Source organism: Balaenoptera borealis (genome assembly GCF_965194805.1).
Source record: "Balaenoptera borealis genome assembly, chromosome: 16".
NCBI classification, from domain to species: domain Eukaryota; kingdom Metazoa; phylum Chordata; class Mammalia; order Artiodactyla; family Balaenopteridae; genus Balaenoptera; species Balaenoptera borealis.
Genome location: NC_138872.1, coordinates 42,062,222 through 42,078,688, shown reverse-complemented (window position 1 = coordinate 42,078,688; position 16,467 = coordinate 42,062,222). Strand labels below are relative to the sequence as shown.

General features: G+C 38.3%; 1 protein-coding gene across 8 annotated transcripts in view; it reads right to left on the bottom strand.

Annotated features, from left to right (window-relative positions):
• Positions 1-16,467, bottom strand: part of MACROD2 (mono-ADP ribosylhydrolase 2) — a 1,990,905-nt gene that overhangs the window by 949,144 nt on the left and 1,025,294 nt on the right. The window lies entirely within an intron of this gene.

Sequence of the window (16,467 nt, the reverse complement as noted above, 5' to 3'; positions counted from 1 at the left end):
ATGGTACTGGCACAAATACAGAAATATAGACCAATGGAACAGAATAGAAAGCCCAGAGAGAAACCCACACACATATGGCCACCTAATCTTTGATAAAGGAGGCAAGAATACACAATGGAGAAAAGATAGCCTCTTCAAAAAGTGGTGCTGGGAAAACTGGACAGCTATAGGTAAAAGAATGAAATAAGAACACTCCCTAATACCATACACAAAAATATATTCAAAATGGATTAGAGACCTAAATGTAAGTAAGACTGGATACTGTAAAACTCTTAGAGGAAAACATAGGCAGAACACTCTGACATACATCACAGCAAGATCCCTTTTGACTCACCTCCTAGAGAAATGGAAATAAAAACAAAAATATACAAACAGGACCTATTGAAACTTAAAAGCTTTTACACAGCAAAGAAAACCATAAACAAGATGAAAAGACAACCCTCAGAATGGGAGAAAATATTTGCAAATGAAGCAACTGACAAAGGGTTAATCTCCAAAATATACAAGCAGCTCATCCATCTCAATATCAAAAAAACAAACAACCCAATCCAAAAATGGGCAGAAGACCTAAATAGACATTTCTCCAAAGAAGATATACAGATTGCCAACAAACACATGAAAGAATGCTCAACATCACTAATCATTAGAGAAATGCAAATCAAAACACAATGAGGTATCACCTCACACCAGTCAGAATGGCCATCATCAAAAAATCTACAAACAGTAAATGCTGGAGAGGGTGTGGAGAAAAGGGAACCCTCTTGCACTGTTGGTGGGAATGTAAATTGTTACAGCCACTATGCAGAACAGTATGGAGGTTCCTTAAAAAACTAAAAGTAGAACTACCATATGACCCAGCAATCCCACTACTGGGCATATACCCTGAGAAAACCATAATTCCAAAAGACACATGCACCCCAATGTTCATTGCAGCACCATTTACAATAGCCAGGACATGGAAGCAACCTAAGTGTCCATCAACAGATGAATGGATAAAGAAGAAGTGGCACATATATACAATGGAGTATTACTCAGCCATAAAAAGAAACAAAATTGAGTTATTTGTAGTGAGAAGGATGGACCTAGAGTCTGTCATACAGAGTGAAGTAAGTCAGAAAGAGAAAAACAAATACCGTATGCTAACACATATATATGGAATCTAAAAAAAAAAAAAAATGGTTCTGAAGAACCTAGGGGCAGGGCAGGAATAAAGACACAGACATAGAGAATGCACTTGAGGACATGGGGAGGGAGAAGGGTAAGCTGGGATGAAATGAGAGAGTGGCATTGACATATATACACTACGAAATGTAAAATAGATAGCTAGTGGGGAGAAGCTGCATAGCACAGGGAGATCAGCTCTGTGCTTTGTGACCACCTGGAGGTGTGGGATAGGGAGGGTGGGAGGGAGACACAAGAGGGAGGGGATATGTATGTATACGTATAGCTGATTCAGTTTTTTATACAGCAGCAACTAACACAACAATGTAAACCAATTATACTCCAATAAAAATGTTTAAAAAAGTAAATAAACAAAAACAACAATGACAAAAAAAAAGAAGTATAGATAGAGAGAAATCTTAGAATACTAAAAAAAAAAAAATGAAGGGAATGATAATCAAGAAGGGGATGTTACATGTTTAGGAAATCATGAATCATAAAGAATTGTGCATTACTGCAAGGTTTTGACAATGGAAATTAAAGATTTACAACTCTTGAGGTTTTTTCAATATTCTTTTGCAAACTCACTTTTAGCTAAATTAAAAATCTTGACAAAAAATGGTGGTTGTCTTTTTTTTCAACTATCAATTGGCTACATGTCAGATCAACTTTCTAGAACTAAATTACTTTTTGAAAAACAGAATTACATCTTTTTGTGGCTTGCTAAAAATAGACCCAGAAATATAATTCATTTCATACGAGTGTTTGTTTTTAATGTCATAAAGCAGGGAGGAGGTCAGAAAGGGTAGAGGTCAGAAGGTAAACTGTTCATAGTTTATGGTTTCATAAAATGCTGATGTGAGAATTCAAATCCCAGGAAAGGTCTAGGCTATAACACTTGTTTAAAAACAAAAACTGAAAAATCTTAAATGTTATGAGTCTGAACAATCTACATGTATACATGTACCTAAAAGAATGCATGAGTGTGTGAAATCATATATTCCATATGTATAAGTCATGCATTAGGTGGTACATAATATGTATATTTAGCTATCATATGATACTTAATGTAAATATATTTTCTAAAAAAAATGTATTTCATATAAATTATTTCAGTGGTTAAATGTTTAGTGGAATTGTTATACTAAATATCTATGGCTAAAAAAAGGCACATGAAAAGATGCTCAACATTGCTAATTATTAGAGAAATGCAAATCAAAAGTACAATGAGGTATCACCACACAACAGTCAGAATAGCCATTGTCAAAAAGTCTACAGACAATAAATGCTGGAGAGGGTGTGGAGAAAAGGGAACCCTTCTACACTGTTGGTGGGAATGTAAATTGGTACAGCCACTATGGAGAACAGCATGAAGATTCCTTAAAAAAACTAAAAATAGAGCTACCATATGATCCAGCAATCCCACTCCTGGGCATATATCTGGAGAAAACCATCATTCGAAAAAATATATGCACCCCACTGTTCACTGCAGTGTTATTTACAATAGCCAAGACATGGAAGCAACCTAAATGTCCATTGACAGAAAAGTGGATAAAGAAGATGTGGTATATTTATACAATGGAATATTACTCAGCTATAGCAAAGAATGAAATAACGCCATTTGGAGCACTATGGATGGACCTAGAGATTATCATACCAAGTGAAGTAAGCCAGACAGAGAAAGACAAATATCATTATGATATTGCTTGTACGTGGAATCTAAAAAAAGTGATACAAATGAACTTATCTACAAAACAGAAAGAGACTCACAGACTAGAAAACAAACTTATGGTTGCCAAAGGGGAAAGGTGATGGGGGGGAGGGATAAATTAGGAGTTTGGGATTAACATATATACACTATTGTATATAAAATAGATAACCAACAAGGACTTACTGTGCAGCACAGGGAAATATACTAAAATATCTTGGAATAACCTAAAATTGAAAAGAACCTGAAAAATAATATATATATATATATATATATATATATATATATGTGTGTGTGTATGTATGAATCACTTTGCTGTATACCTGAAACTAACACAACACTGTAAATCAACTATACTTCAGTAAAAAATAAATTAATTAATTAAAAAAATAAAGACAAACCTAAAAAAATACATCTATTTATGGCCAATCACTAATAGAACACTTAATTCAAGAAATAGTCACTGAGCACCTAATATGCATCTGGAGCACGGTGCATGCTGGAGATGCGAATGGGCGTGAACCAAGATGGCTCCGCACGAGGACGGCACAACCTGGAAGACATATCAACAATGTAAGCTCAAGAACCACAATCTGGTGTGATGGCTGCAGCTACCAGTACGTTACAGGCTAGAACTGGATCTTGAGAAGGAGATCTCAAGGGGGAGGTTTTCAGCCTTGCTGAATTCCACCACTCATAGTTTCTTCTGAGGATTCAAGGTTGGATTGACTGATGAGCCAGGAAAGCGGAGGACTCTTTCTATTATAAAACCATCTCGGAATGGTGTAGCCAGCTCCCATCACATTGGTCTTGTGCCCTTACCTGTAATAGGCATTCACTACATATTTAGGGAATGAAAGCTTACAGAAAAACTGACAATTTTCTTGCTGAGGATCTTAAAAAGTGTTAAAATTTACTACATTATAACATATACAAAGTCTACATCTTAAAGTAAATGCCACAAAATTAAAATGTTCAAAGGGAAAGAAACAAAGCCAATTGCTTCACCCAGTGAGCAAGTTAATGGAAGAGTTATATTTGGCTAGGGCAGAGGCATGCTGCTTTACACTCAGAAAGATTCTGGCTCAAACATGAGCTGCAGCACTTTTGTTATATGAACTTAAATAAGTTCCTTAACCCGAGGCTTCTTCCTCATTTGAAAAATAGGACTAATAATTAAATATTCATAAGTAGTTGACGAGATGGTATATATCAAGCACCTGGCACAGGATAGGGAAACCCTCTCTTCCTTCTTTGAATCTGGGACTTCCTTTAGTGCTAGAAGTTCGGAAGCAAACAACTGAGTAGCTCGCTGAATAATTTGTTATCTTAGAGAAAAATAAGGTGCAGTGCTGGGTAGCTTTTCTTGACAAATTATTAGAGATCCAACACGGCAGCATCCCTGCCTCTCACTGTTAGGGCCTGAAACAGGGCAATGAGCAAATATGTTCCGTGGTTCCCCAACATGCATTCCCCATTTGTTTTGGTATCAGCACACCAATTTCCTACTGGGAAACCAGCTTTGCCCTCCTCTTAGACCATATATTTGGATAGAGTGGATTCATACCATTCTTCAAGAGGTGGAGGGAATGTGACCAAATCAGGGCACTTTACTCCCCTTGATGCAGAGGTTGTTCCAGGAATGGATACAACCAGCGGCAAGGATAGGCCATGAGATTTTTCCCCAACTGTTGAACACCTGAGAGACCATAAAGCTAGTGTTGCTATCGCCATCTTGCCATCATGCAGGGATAACCGTTTACAAAAGGAGCCAAGAAGAGGAAGGGAAGCTCTGTTGGAGAGAAAAACCATGCCCTGGATATATCAATTGAATCTCTGTATCCAGCTGCACCCAGATCTTCCAGTTATGTACAAGTAAAGCTCCTTTCTAGTTTTAGTTGTGTTCCCATCACTTACTACAAAAAAATTTATATATAAAATACATATATGTTGCATGCCTTCTCCAGTTTACTTTGACAATTCATCTTACTTTTACCAATACTCTGCATTCAGATCAATAGATATAATATTGGTAAAAATTTATGGATAAAGAAGGAAAAGGATAGTACACATGCCTCTCTTGGGGGGTTTTTTAAAAACAAAACAAAACTGTGCACTTTCATTTTTAGACATAGAAATTAAAATGCAGTTTCAAATGGATCTGTTTACTAAGGAAGAAGTTATTTTAATGGTTAATATCTATTTGTTGGAATTACTTTTTAAATATACCATTAAAGTTAATAGTCTAAATCCCATATTTAAGATGGAGGCTGCTATTAGAGGCGATTAGAGCATATTAGCAGGAAAATAAAACGCCCCGCCGTGCAAGTTAGAAAAGCGCCCCCAGGAGGCAACATGGGCATGTGACCAGGGAGGTCCAGAAGATGCCTAGACTATTCTAGTGAACCAGGAGAAGCAGGAATGAGCTCAAGCCATCCAAATTACCTCCTGAATCCTCAAACACTTGCTTATTCAAATACAGTAGTTTTCTAGGATCTTTGTTTCAAACTCCTTTCCATTTCTTTGTAGTCTTCAATGGCTCTGTCCCTAATCTGTTTCTGAGTTTCTGGAAGACCATGCTGACCAACTATACATTAAAGCACTTCCCACCTCACAGCTGGAAGCATGACCTGGAATGTTGGATTCTGAACACTGAACAGAGACCACTCTGCTGTCTGTGGACGTCTGCCAAGGCATCGACGTGCTGACACAGCCTTGCTAAACTCCAGAAACGTAAAGAAGTCGTCCTAGCATCGCACTGTGTCTTTTTAGAAGGCTCTCCTCATAGATTGATAGTGTCTCTTTCTAGGTTTCAGCTCTGGTCCCAAGAGCCATCTTATCAAAGCAATGCCTAGTTATAGCCCTTCCCTGGGCTCAGCTTGGCTCCTCCGTATTGCCTTCTTTACCGTTTTGCTTTCCCTTCATTGTCTTCACGTGGGCAGGCCCATTTCTCCCGATCTCCAATGCCCCAACCCTAGTCCAACTCATCGTCACCACCTGCCTGGGCTTTTGTAACAGCCATCTTTAAAACCACGAATCAGATCACATCACAATCCTGATGATAAACTTCCTGTGGCTTCACATTACCCTTTACAAATTATGCAAAGCCCTTGCCTGGCCTCAAAGACTACTTACCTGGTCTGGCTCCTGCATGGCCTTCACTTCACCTCCTGCCTGCCCCCTCTCTCTCTCTCTTCCTCCGGGTACAGCAGACTCCCTCTTTTCCTCTAACACAGCAAGTTCACTCCTGCACCAGCACATCTGTTCTATCTCCCTGCCTTCTCTTTCTTCAGATCTGCTCATGGGTGGTTTCTTCATGTAATTCAGGTCTTGGCTCAAATGTCACCTCATCAGAGAGGTCTTCCAGGTCACCCTCTAGTTGTTTTCCCACAAACCCCAATGTTTTCTTTTCTCCATGGAATTACCTCTAACTGAAATTATCTTATTAATTTGTACTTTATTATCAGTCTTCTCCACTAGAATTTCAACTCCACTAGAACTCCCTGAGGAACCTGTCATATTCATCTCTGTGTCCCTAGGACATATATATTTGTAGCCAACACTACTAGTCCAACAGTATCTTCTCCTTCTTACTGGTAGAACTTAATTTTGTTCATTGGCCTCCCCTCCTTCCACCTGGATAATCCTGAGTGGAAATAACCAGTCATATTGGTCTCACTGAGCTTGTTAGTGTCTGGTGTAAGGACAGGCGTGTTTCCTAAGTCTGGTCAATCTGCTGGGGGTTGGGGGTAGGGTGCTTCTAAGACAGAGCTCACTTTTTCAAAAAGACCCACACATGGAAGAAATGGTCCTTCTTCTACCCCTGGGCTTGGCAAGTATACACGTGATACCTGGATTATCAGTAGCCAACATGTGACCATAAAGAAAACATGCTGAGACCAGCAGAATGAAGAGAAGGAACAAACTAGGGTCTTTCATGAAGTTGTTGAGCCTCTAGACTTCTTGTTACATGAGAAAGCCATTTTTTTTTCCTGAAACGAAACATTAAAGGAGGTCTGTGTAGTCCTTCTCAACTCCTTTTCTGTCTTTCACTCTACCCTACATTTTGTGTTTATTATTCTCATGCATGAATATTTATTTTAGTACATATGTGTCTATACTTAAATAAAATATAATGTTCTTTTGTGTATTTTAAACTTTTTATAGCTTCTTCTTAATACATGTGCTGCACTCTGATCCTTTCTATCCATTTCGATTCTACTGATTTCACAACTGATTAATACATCAGGCCCTAAAGTTGCAAGATCAGCATATATATCCAGGAATGTAATTGTTCACTTAAAGAATTAGTGTATCATCAAATTTACTACATGTTATCAAATTATTTCTCTTAAAAGTTTGTGCTAATTAAACCCCCTCCAAGGGTATGAGAATCCCTCTTTGTTCACATCCTTGCCAATATTTTGTACAGTCAGGTTTTATGTGAAATGATATCTCATTTTGCTTTTAATTTACCCTTTCTGCTTACTAACAAGTTTGAACATTTCTTCCTGTATTTGTGGGCTGTTAGGATTTTTCTTATATTATTTGCCTATTTGTATTCCTCCTCTATTTTTCTGTTGTTTGTCTTTTTAATTGATTTTTTCAGTTTGTTCTTTGTATATTCAGAACATTATTAATGCCTGCTCATGAATAGCAAATATCTTCTACCTATCCATGGCTTAACTTTCTTTTTTTTTTTATGTCTTCACCTTTCCCATTACTTTTTTATTTTTTTAACATCTTTATTGGAGTATAATCGCTTTACATTGTTCTTAGTTTCTACTGTATAACAAAGTGAATCAGCTATACGTATACATATATATCCATATCCCCTCCCTCTTGCGTCTCCCTCCCACCCTCCCTATCCCACCCCTCTAGGTGGTCACAAGCACAGAGCTGATTTCCCTGTGTTATGTGGCTGCTTCCCACTAGTTATCTATTTTACATTTGGTAGTGTACATATGCCAATGCCACTCTCTCACTTCATCCCAGCTTACCCTTCCCCCTCGCCATGTCCACAAGTTAATTCTCTACATCTGCATCTTTATTCCTGTCCTGCTCCTAGGTTCTTCAGAACCTTTTCTTTTTTTTTAGATTCCATACATATTTGTTAGCATACAGTATTTGTTTTTCTCTTTCTGACTTACTTCACTCTGTACGACAGACTCTAGGTCCATCCACCTCACTACCAAAAACTCAATTTCATTTCTTTTTATGCCTGAGTAATATTCCATTGTATATATGCACCACATCTTCTTTATCCATTCATCTGTCGATGGACACTTAGGTTGCTTCCATGTCCTGGCTATTGTAAATAGAGCTGCAATGAACATTGTGGTACATGACTCTTTTTTTTTTTTTTTTTTGTAGTAACAATTTGTGGTTTATTCATCCAGCGGAACACTACTCAGTGATAAAAAACAGAATGACTCTTGATATGTACAACATAGCTGAGTCTTGAAACCATTATGTTGAGGGGAAGAAGCTGTTCATAAAAGAATAATACACAATCACATTTATATAAAGTTCAGGAATAGCTAAAATTAATATACGATGACAGACATCAGCAGAGCGTTTGCCTATGAGGGCGTGTGGATTGACCAGAAGGGGACACAGGAGAATTTCCTGAGGTGACTGGAGTATACTAAATCTTCTACCAGTGTATACATTTATTAAAACTCCAAGAATTGTACACTTATGGACTATGCATCTCACTCTAAGTAAATTTTACCTCAACAAAAATATAATTTTAACAAAAAATATAGGTGGGGTCGAATTGCATGATATAAACAATCATTTTTCTCAATGAGATATATTGATCTCACATGAACAGTTTGGTTTTTTAAAACTTACTGTATTCTTTTTTTTTTTTTTTAACATCTTTATTGAAGTATAATTGCCTTACAATAGTGTGTTAGCTTCTGCTTTATAACAAAGTGAATCAGTTATACATATACAATATGTTCCCATTTCTCTTCCCTCTTGCATCTCCCTCCCTCCCACCCTCCCCATCCCACCCCTCTAGGTGGTCACAAAGCACCGAGCTGATCTCCCTGTGCTATGCGGCTGCTTCCCACTAGCTATCTATTTTACATTTGGTAGTATATATATGTCCATGACACTCTCTTACCCTGTCACATCTCACCCCACCCCCTCCCCATATCCTCAAGTCCATTCTCTAGTAGGTCTGTGTCTTTATTCCCGTCTTGCCACTAGGTTCTTCATGGCCTTTTTTTTTTTTTTTTTTCCTTAGATTCCGTATATATGTGTTAGCATACTGTATTTGTTTTTCTCTTTCTGACTTACTTCACTCTGTATGACAGACTCTAACTCCATCCACCTCATTACAAATACCTCCATTTCATTTCTTTTTATGGCTGAGTAATACTCCATTGTATATATGTGCCACATCTTCTTTATCCATTCGTCTGTCGATGGACATTTAGGTTGCTTCCAGGTCCTGGCTATTGTAAATAGAGCTGCAATGAACATTGTGGTACATGACACTTTTTGACCTATGGTTTTCTCAGGGTATATGCCCAGTAGTGGGATTGCTGGGTCGTATGGTAGTTCTATTTGTAGTTTTTTAAGGAACCTCCATACTGTTCTCCATAGTGGCTGTATCAATTTACATTCCCACCAACAGTGCAAGAGTGTTCCCTTTCCTCCACACCCTCTCCAGCATTTATTGTTTCTAGATTTTTTGATGATGGCCATTCTGACCGGTGTGAGATGATATCTCATTGTAGTTTTGATTTGCATTTCTCTAATGATTAATGATGTTGAGCATTCTTTCATGTGTCTGTAGGCCATCTGTATATCTTCTTTGGAGAAATGTCTATTTAGGTCTTCTGCCCATTTTTGGATTGGGTTGTTCGTTTTTTTGTTATTGAGCTGCATGAGCTGCTTGTAAATCTTGGAGATTAATCCTTTGTCAGTTGCTTCATTTGCAAATATTTTCTCCCATTCTAAGGGTTGTCTTTTGGTCTTGTTTATGGTTTCCTTTGCTGTGCAAAAGCTTTTAAGTTTCATTAGGTCCCATTTGTTTATTTGTGTTCTTATTTCCATTTCTCTGGGAGCTGGGTCAAAAAGAATCTTGCTGTGATGTATGTCATAGAGTGTTCTGCCTATGTTTTCCTCTAAGAGTTTGATAGTGTCTGGCCTTACACTTAGGTCTTTAATCCATCTGGAGTTTATTTTTGTGCATGGTGTCAGGGAGTGTTCTAATTTCATACTTTTACATGTACCTGTCCAATTTTCCCAGCACCACTTATTGAAGAGGCTGTCTTTTCTCCACTGTATATGCTTGCCTCCTTTATCAAAGATAAGGTGACCATATGTGTGTGGGTTTATCTCTGGGCTTTCTATCCTGTTCCATTGATCTATATTTCTGTTTTTGTGCCAGTACCAAACTGTCTTGATTACTGAAGCTTTGTAGTATAGCATGACTCTTTTTGAATTATGGTTTTCTCAGGGTATATGCCCAGTAGTGGGATTGCTGGGTCATATGGTAGTTCTATTTTTAGTTTTTTAAGGAACCTCCATACTGTTCTCCATAGTGGCTGTATCAATTTACATTCCCACCAACAGTGCAAGAGGGGTCCCCTTTCTCCACACCCTCTCCAGCATTTATTGTTTGTAAATTCTTTGATGATGGCCATTCTGACTGGTGTGAGGTGATACCTCATTGTACTTTTCATTTGCATTTCTCTAATGATTAGTGATGTTGAGCATTCTTTCATGTGTTTGTTGGCAATCTGTATATCTTCTTTGGAGAAATGTCTATTTAGGTCTTCTGCCCATTTTTGGATTGGGTTGTCTGTTTTTTTGATATTGAGCTGCATAAGCTGCTTGCAAATTTTGGAGATGAATCCTTTGTCACTTGCTTCATTTGCAAATATTTTCTCCCATTCTGAGGTCTGTCTTTTCGTCTTGTTTATGGTTTCCTTTGCTGTGCAAAAGCTTTTAAGTTTCATTAGGTCCCATTTGTTTATTTTTGTTTTTATTTCCATTTCTCTAGGAGGTGGGTCAAAAAGGATCTTGCTGTGATTTATGTCATAGAGTGTTCTGCCTATGTTTTCCTCTAAGAGTTTTATAGTGTCTGGACTTACGTTTAGGTCTTTAATACATTTTGTGTTTATTTTTGTGTATGGTGTTAGGGAGTGTTCTAATTTCATTCTTTTACATGTAGCTGTCCTGTTTTCCCAGAACCAGTTTTTGAGGAGGCTGTCTTTTCTCCATTGTGTATTCTTTTTTTTTTTTTTTTTTTTAAAGTTTCTAAGTAGCTGACTTTATTTATTTATTTATTTATTTATTTATGGCTGTGTTGGGTCTTCGTTTCTGTACGAGGGCTTTCTCTAGTTGCGGCAAGCGGGGGCCACTCTTCATCGCGGTGCGCGGGCCTCTCACTATCGCGGCCTCTCTTGTTGCGGAGCACAGGCTCCAGATGCGCAGGCTCAGTAGTTGTGGCTCACGGGCCTAGTCGCTCTGCGGCACGTGGGATCTTCCCAGACCAGGGCTCGAACCCGTGTCCCCTGCATTGGCAGGCAGACTCTCAACCACTGCGCCACCAGGGAAGCCCCGTCCATTGTGTATTCTTGCCTCCTTTATCAAAGATAATGTGACCATATGTGCATGGGTTTATCTCTGGGCTTTTTATCCTGTTCCATTGAACTATATTTCTGTTTTTGTGCCAGTACCATACTGTCTTGATTACTGTAGCTTTGCAGTATAGTCTGAAATCAAGGAGCCTGAATCCTCTAGCTCCGTTTTCTTTCTCAAGATTGCTTTGGCTATTTGGGGTCTTTTGTGTTTCCATACAAATTGTGAAATTTTTCTTCTACTTCTGTGAAAAATGCCATTGGTAGGTTGATAGGGATTGCACTGAATCTATACATTGCTTTGGGTAGTATAGTCGTTTCACAATGTTGATTCTTCTAATCCAAGAATGTGGTATATCTCTCCATCTGTTTGTATCATCTTTAATTTCTTTCATCAGTGTCTTATAGTTTTCTGCATACAGGTCTTTTGTCTCCTGAGGTAAGTTTATTTCTAGGTGTTTTATTCTTTTTGTTGCAATAGTAAATGGGAGTGTTTCCTTAATTTCTCTTTCAGATTTTGATCATTAGTGTATAGGAATGCAAGAGATTTCTGTGCATTAATTTTGTATCCTGCAACTTTACCAGATTCATTGATTAGCTCTACTTGTTTTCTGGTAGCATCTTTAGGATTCTCTATGTATAGTATCATGTCACCTGAAAACAGTGACAGTTTTACTTCTTTTCTGATTTGGATTCCTTTTATTTCTTTTTCATCTCTGATTGCTGTGGCTAAAACTTCCAAAACTATGTTGAATAATAGTGGTGAGAGTGGGCAATGTTGTCTTGTTCCTGATCTTAGTGAAAACAGTTTCAGTTTTTCACCATTGAGAACAATGTTGGCTGTGGGTTTGCCATATATGGCCTTTATTATGTTGAGGTAAGTTCCCTCTATGCCTACTTTCTGGAGAGTTTTTATCATAAATGGGTGCTGAATTTTGTCAAAAGCTTTTTCTGCATCTATTGAGATGATCATATGGTTATTATCCTTTAATTTGTTAATATGGTGTATCACACTGATTGATTTGCATATATTAAAAAATCCTTGCATTCCTGGGATAAACCCCACTTGATCATGGTGTATGATCTTCTTAATGTGCTGCTGGAATCTGTTTGGAGTATTTTGTTGAGGATATTCACATCTATGTTCATCAGTGATATTGTCCTGTAGTTTTCTTGTTTTGTGGCATCTTTGTCTGGTTTTGTTAGTAGTGTGATAGTGCCTCATAGAATGAGTTTGGGAGTGTTCCTCCCTCTGCTATATTTTTGAAGAGTTTGAGAAGGATAGGTGTTAGCTCTTCTCTAAATGTTTGATAGAATTCACCTGTGAAGCCATGCGGTCCTGGGCTTTTGTTAGAAGATTTTTAATCACAATTTTAATTTCAGTGCTTGTGATTGGTCTGTTTATATTTTCTATTTCTTCCTGGTTCAGTCTCGGAAGGTGGTGCTTTTCTAAGAATTTGTCCATTTCTTCCAGGTTGTCCATTTTATTGGCATATAGTTGCTTGTAGTAATCTCTCATGATCCTTTGTATTTCTGCAGTGTCACTTGTTACTTCTCCTTTTTCATTTCTAATTCTGTTGATTTGAGTCTTCTCCCTTTTTTTCTTGATGAGTCTGGTTAATGATTTATCAGTTTTGTTTATCTTCTCAAAGAACCAGCTTCTTAGTTTTATTGATCTTTGCTATCATTTCCTTAATTTCTTTTTCATTTATTTCTGATCTGATAGTTAGGATTTCTTTCCTTCTGATAAATTTGGGGGTTTTTTGTTCTACTTCCTCTAATTGCTTTAGGTGTAAGGTTAGGTTGTTTATTTGAGATGTTTCTTGTTTCTTGAGGTAGGACTGTATTGCTATAAACTTCCCTCTTAGAACTGTTTTGCTGCATCTCATAGGTTTTGGGTTGTCTTGTTTTCATTGTCATTTGATTCTGGGTATTTTCTGATTTCCTCTTAGATTTCTTCAGTGATCTCTTGGTTATTTAGTACTGTATTTTTCAGCCTCCATGTGTTTGTATTTATTACAGTTTTTTTCCTGTAAATGATATCTAGTCTCATAGCATCGTGGTAGGAGAAGATAATTGATACAATTTCAATGTTCTTAAATTTACCAAGGCTTGATTTGTGACCCAAGATATGATCTATCCTGGAGAATGTTCCATGAGCAGTTGAGAAGAAAGTGTATTCTGTTGGTTTTGGATGGAATGTCCTATAAATATCAATTAAGTCCATCTTATTTAATGTGTCATTTAAAGCTTGTATTTCCTTATTTATTTTCATTTTGGTTGATCTCTCCATTGGTGAAAGTGGGGTTGTTTAAGTCCCCTACTGCAACTGTGTTACTGTCAATTTCTCCTTTTATGGCTCTTAGCATTTGCCTTATGAATTGAGGTGCTCCTATGTTGAGTGCATAAATATTTACAACTGTTATATCTTCTTGGATTGATCCCTTGATCATTATGTAGTGTCCTTCTGTGTCTCTTGTAATAGTCTTTATTTTAAAGTCTATTTTGTCTGATATGAGAATTGCTACTCCAGCTTTCTTTTGATTTCCATTTGCATGGAATATCTTTGTCCATCCCCTCACTTTCAGTCTGTATGTGTCCCTCGGTCTGAAGTGGGTCTCTGGTAGACAGCATATATACGGGTCTTATTTTTGTATCCCTTCAGCCAGTCTATGTCTTTTGGTGGGAGCATTTAATCTATTTATATTTAAGGTAATTATCAATATGTATGTTACTATACCATTTTCTTAATTGTTTTGGGTTTGTTTTTGTAGGTCTTTTCCTTCTCTTGTGTTTCCTGCCTAGAGAAGTTCCTTTAGCATTTGTTGTAAAGCTGGTTTGCTGGTGCTGAATTCTCTTAGCTTTTGCTTGTCTGTAAAGGTTTTAATTTCTCTGTCGAATCTGAATGAGATCCTTGCTGGTAGAGTAATCTTGGTTGTAGGTTTTTCCCTTTCATCATTTTAAATATGTCCTGTCAATCCCTTCTGGATTGCAGAGTTTGCGCTGAAAGATCAGCTGTTAACCTTATGGGGATTCCCTTGTATGTTATTTGTTGCCTTTCCCTTGATGCTTTTAATATTTTTTCTTGGTATTTAATTTTTGATAGTTTGATTAATATGTGTTTCATGTGTTTCCTCTTGATATATCCTATATGGGGCTGTCTGCGCTTCCTGGACTTGATTGACTATTTCCTTTCCCATATTAGGGAAGTTTTCAACTATAATCTCTTCAAATATTTTCTCAGTCCCTTTCTTTTTCCCTTCCTCTTCTGGGACCCCTATAATTTGAATGTTGGTGCTTTTAATGTTGTCCCAGAGGTCTATGAGGCTGTCCTCAGTATTTTTCATTCTTTTTTCTTTATTCTGCTCTGTGGTAGTTATTTCCACTATTTTATCTTCCAGGTCACTTATCTGTTCTTCTGCCTCTGTTATTCTGCTGTTGTTCCCTTCTAGAGAATTTTTAATTTCATTTATTGTGTTGTTCATCATTGTTTGTTTGCTCTTTAGTTCTTCTAGGTCATTGTTAAACATTTCTTGTATTTTCTCCATTCTATTTCCAAGATTTTGGATCATTTTTACTGTCATTACTCTGAATTCTTTTTCAGGTAGACTGCTTATTTCCTCTTCATTTGTTCAGTCTGGTGGGTTTTTACCTTGCTCCTTCATCTGCTACATATTTCTTTGTCTTCTCATTTTGCTTAACTTACTGTGTTTGGGGTCTCCTTTTTGCAGGCTGCTGGTTTCTAGCTCCTGTTGTTTTTAGTGTCTACCCCCAGTAGGTTAGGTTGGTTCAGTGGGTTTTGTAGGCTTCCTGGTGGAGGGGAATGGTGCCTGTGTTCTGGTGGATGAGGCTGGATCTTACCTTTCTGGTGGGCAGGACCATGTCTGGTGGTGTGTTTTGGGGTGTCTGTGAACTTATGATTTTAGGCAGCCTCTCTGCTAATGGGTGGGGTTGTGTTCCTATCTTGCTAGTTGTTTGGCATGGGGTGTCCAGCACTGGGGCTTGCTGGTCGTTGAGTGGAGCTGGGCCTTAGCATTGAGATGGAGATCTTGCCGATTGATATTACATTGGGACAGGAGGTCTCTGGTGGTCCAATGTCCTCTCCCACCTCTGAGGCTCAGGCCTGACACCCAGACAGAGCACCAAGACCCTGTCAGCCACACAGCTCAGAAGAAAAGGGAGAAAAAAAAAGAACGAAAAAATAAAATAAAGTTATTTAAAATTAAAAATTAAAAAAGTATTATTAAAATAAAAAATAAGAAATTAATTAAAAATAAAAGAAGAGAGCAACCAAACCAATAAACAAATCCACCAATGATAACCAGGGCTAAAAACTAAGATAAACATATAAATCAGAAACTAGTCAGTCGCATACAGCAAACACCAAGTCTACAGTTGCTCCCAAAGTCCACTGCCTCAATTTTGGGATGATTTGTTGTCTGCTCAGGTATTCCACAGATGCAGGCACATCAAGCTGCTTTGGAGATTCAATCCACTGCTCCTGAGGCTCCATGTAGAAATTTCCCTTTCTATTCTTTGTTCTCACAGCTCCTGGGGTTCAGCTTTGCATTTGGCCATGCCTCTGCATGCAGGCTGCCCTCTGGCATCTGTTCTTCACCCAGACAGGATGGGGTTAAAAGAGCGGCTGATTAGGGGGCTCTGGCTCACTCACACTGGGGGGAGGGAGGGGTACAGAATGCGGGGTGAGCCTGAAATGGCAGAGGCTGGCGTGACATTGCAACAGCCTGAGGTGCGCCATGTGTTCTCCCAGGGAAGTTGTCCCTGGATCACGGGACACTGGCAGTGGCAGGCTGCACAGGTTCCCGGGAGGGGAGGTGTGGCGAGTGACCTGTGCTTGCACACAGGCTTCTTGGTGGCTGTAGCAGCAGTATTAGCACTTCAGGCCAGTCTCTGGTGTCTGCGCTGATAGCTGCGGCTCGCCCGTCTCTGAAGCTCCTTTAGGCGGAGCTCTGAATCTCCTCTCCTCATGCACCC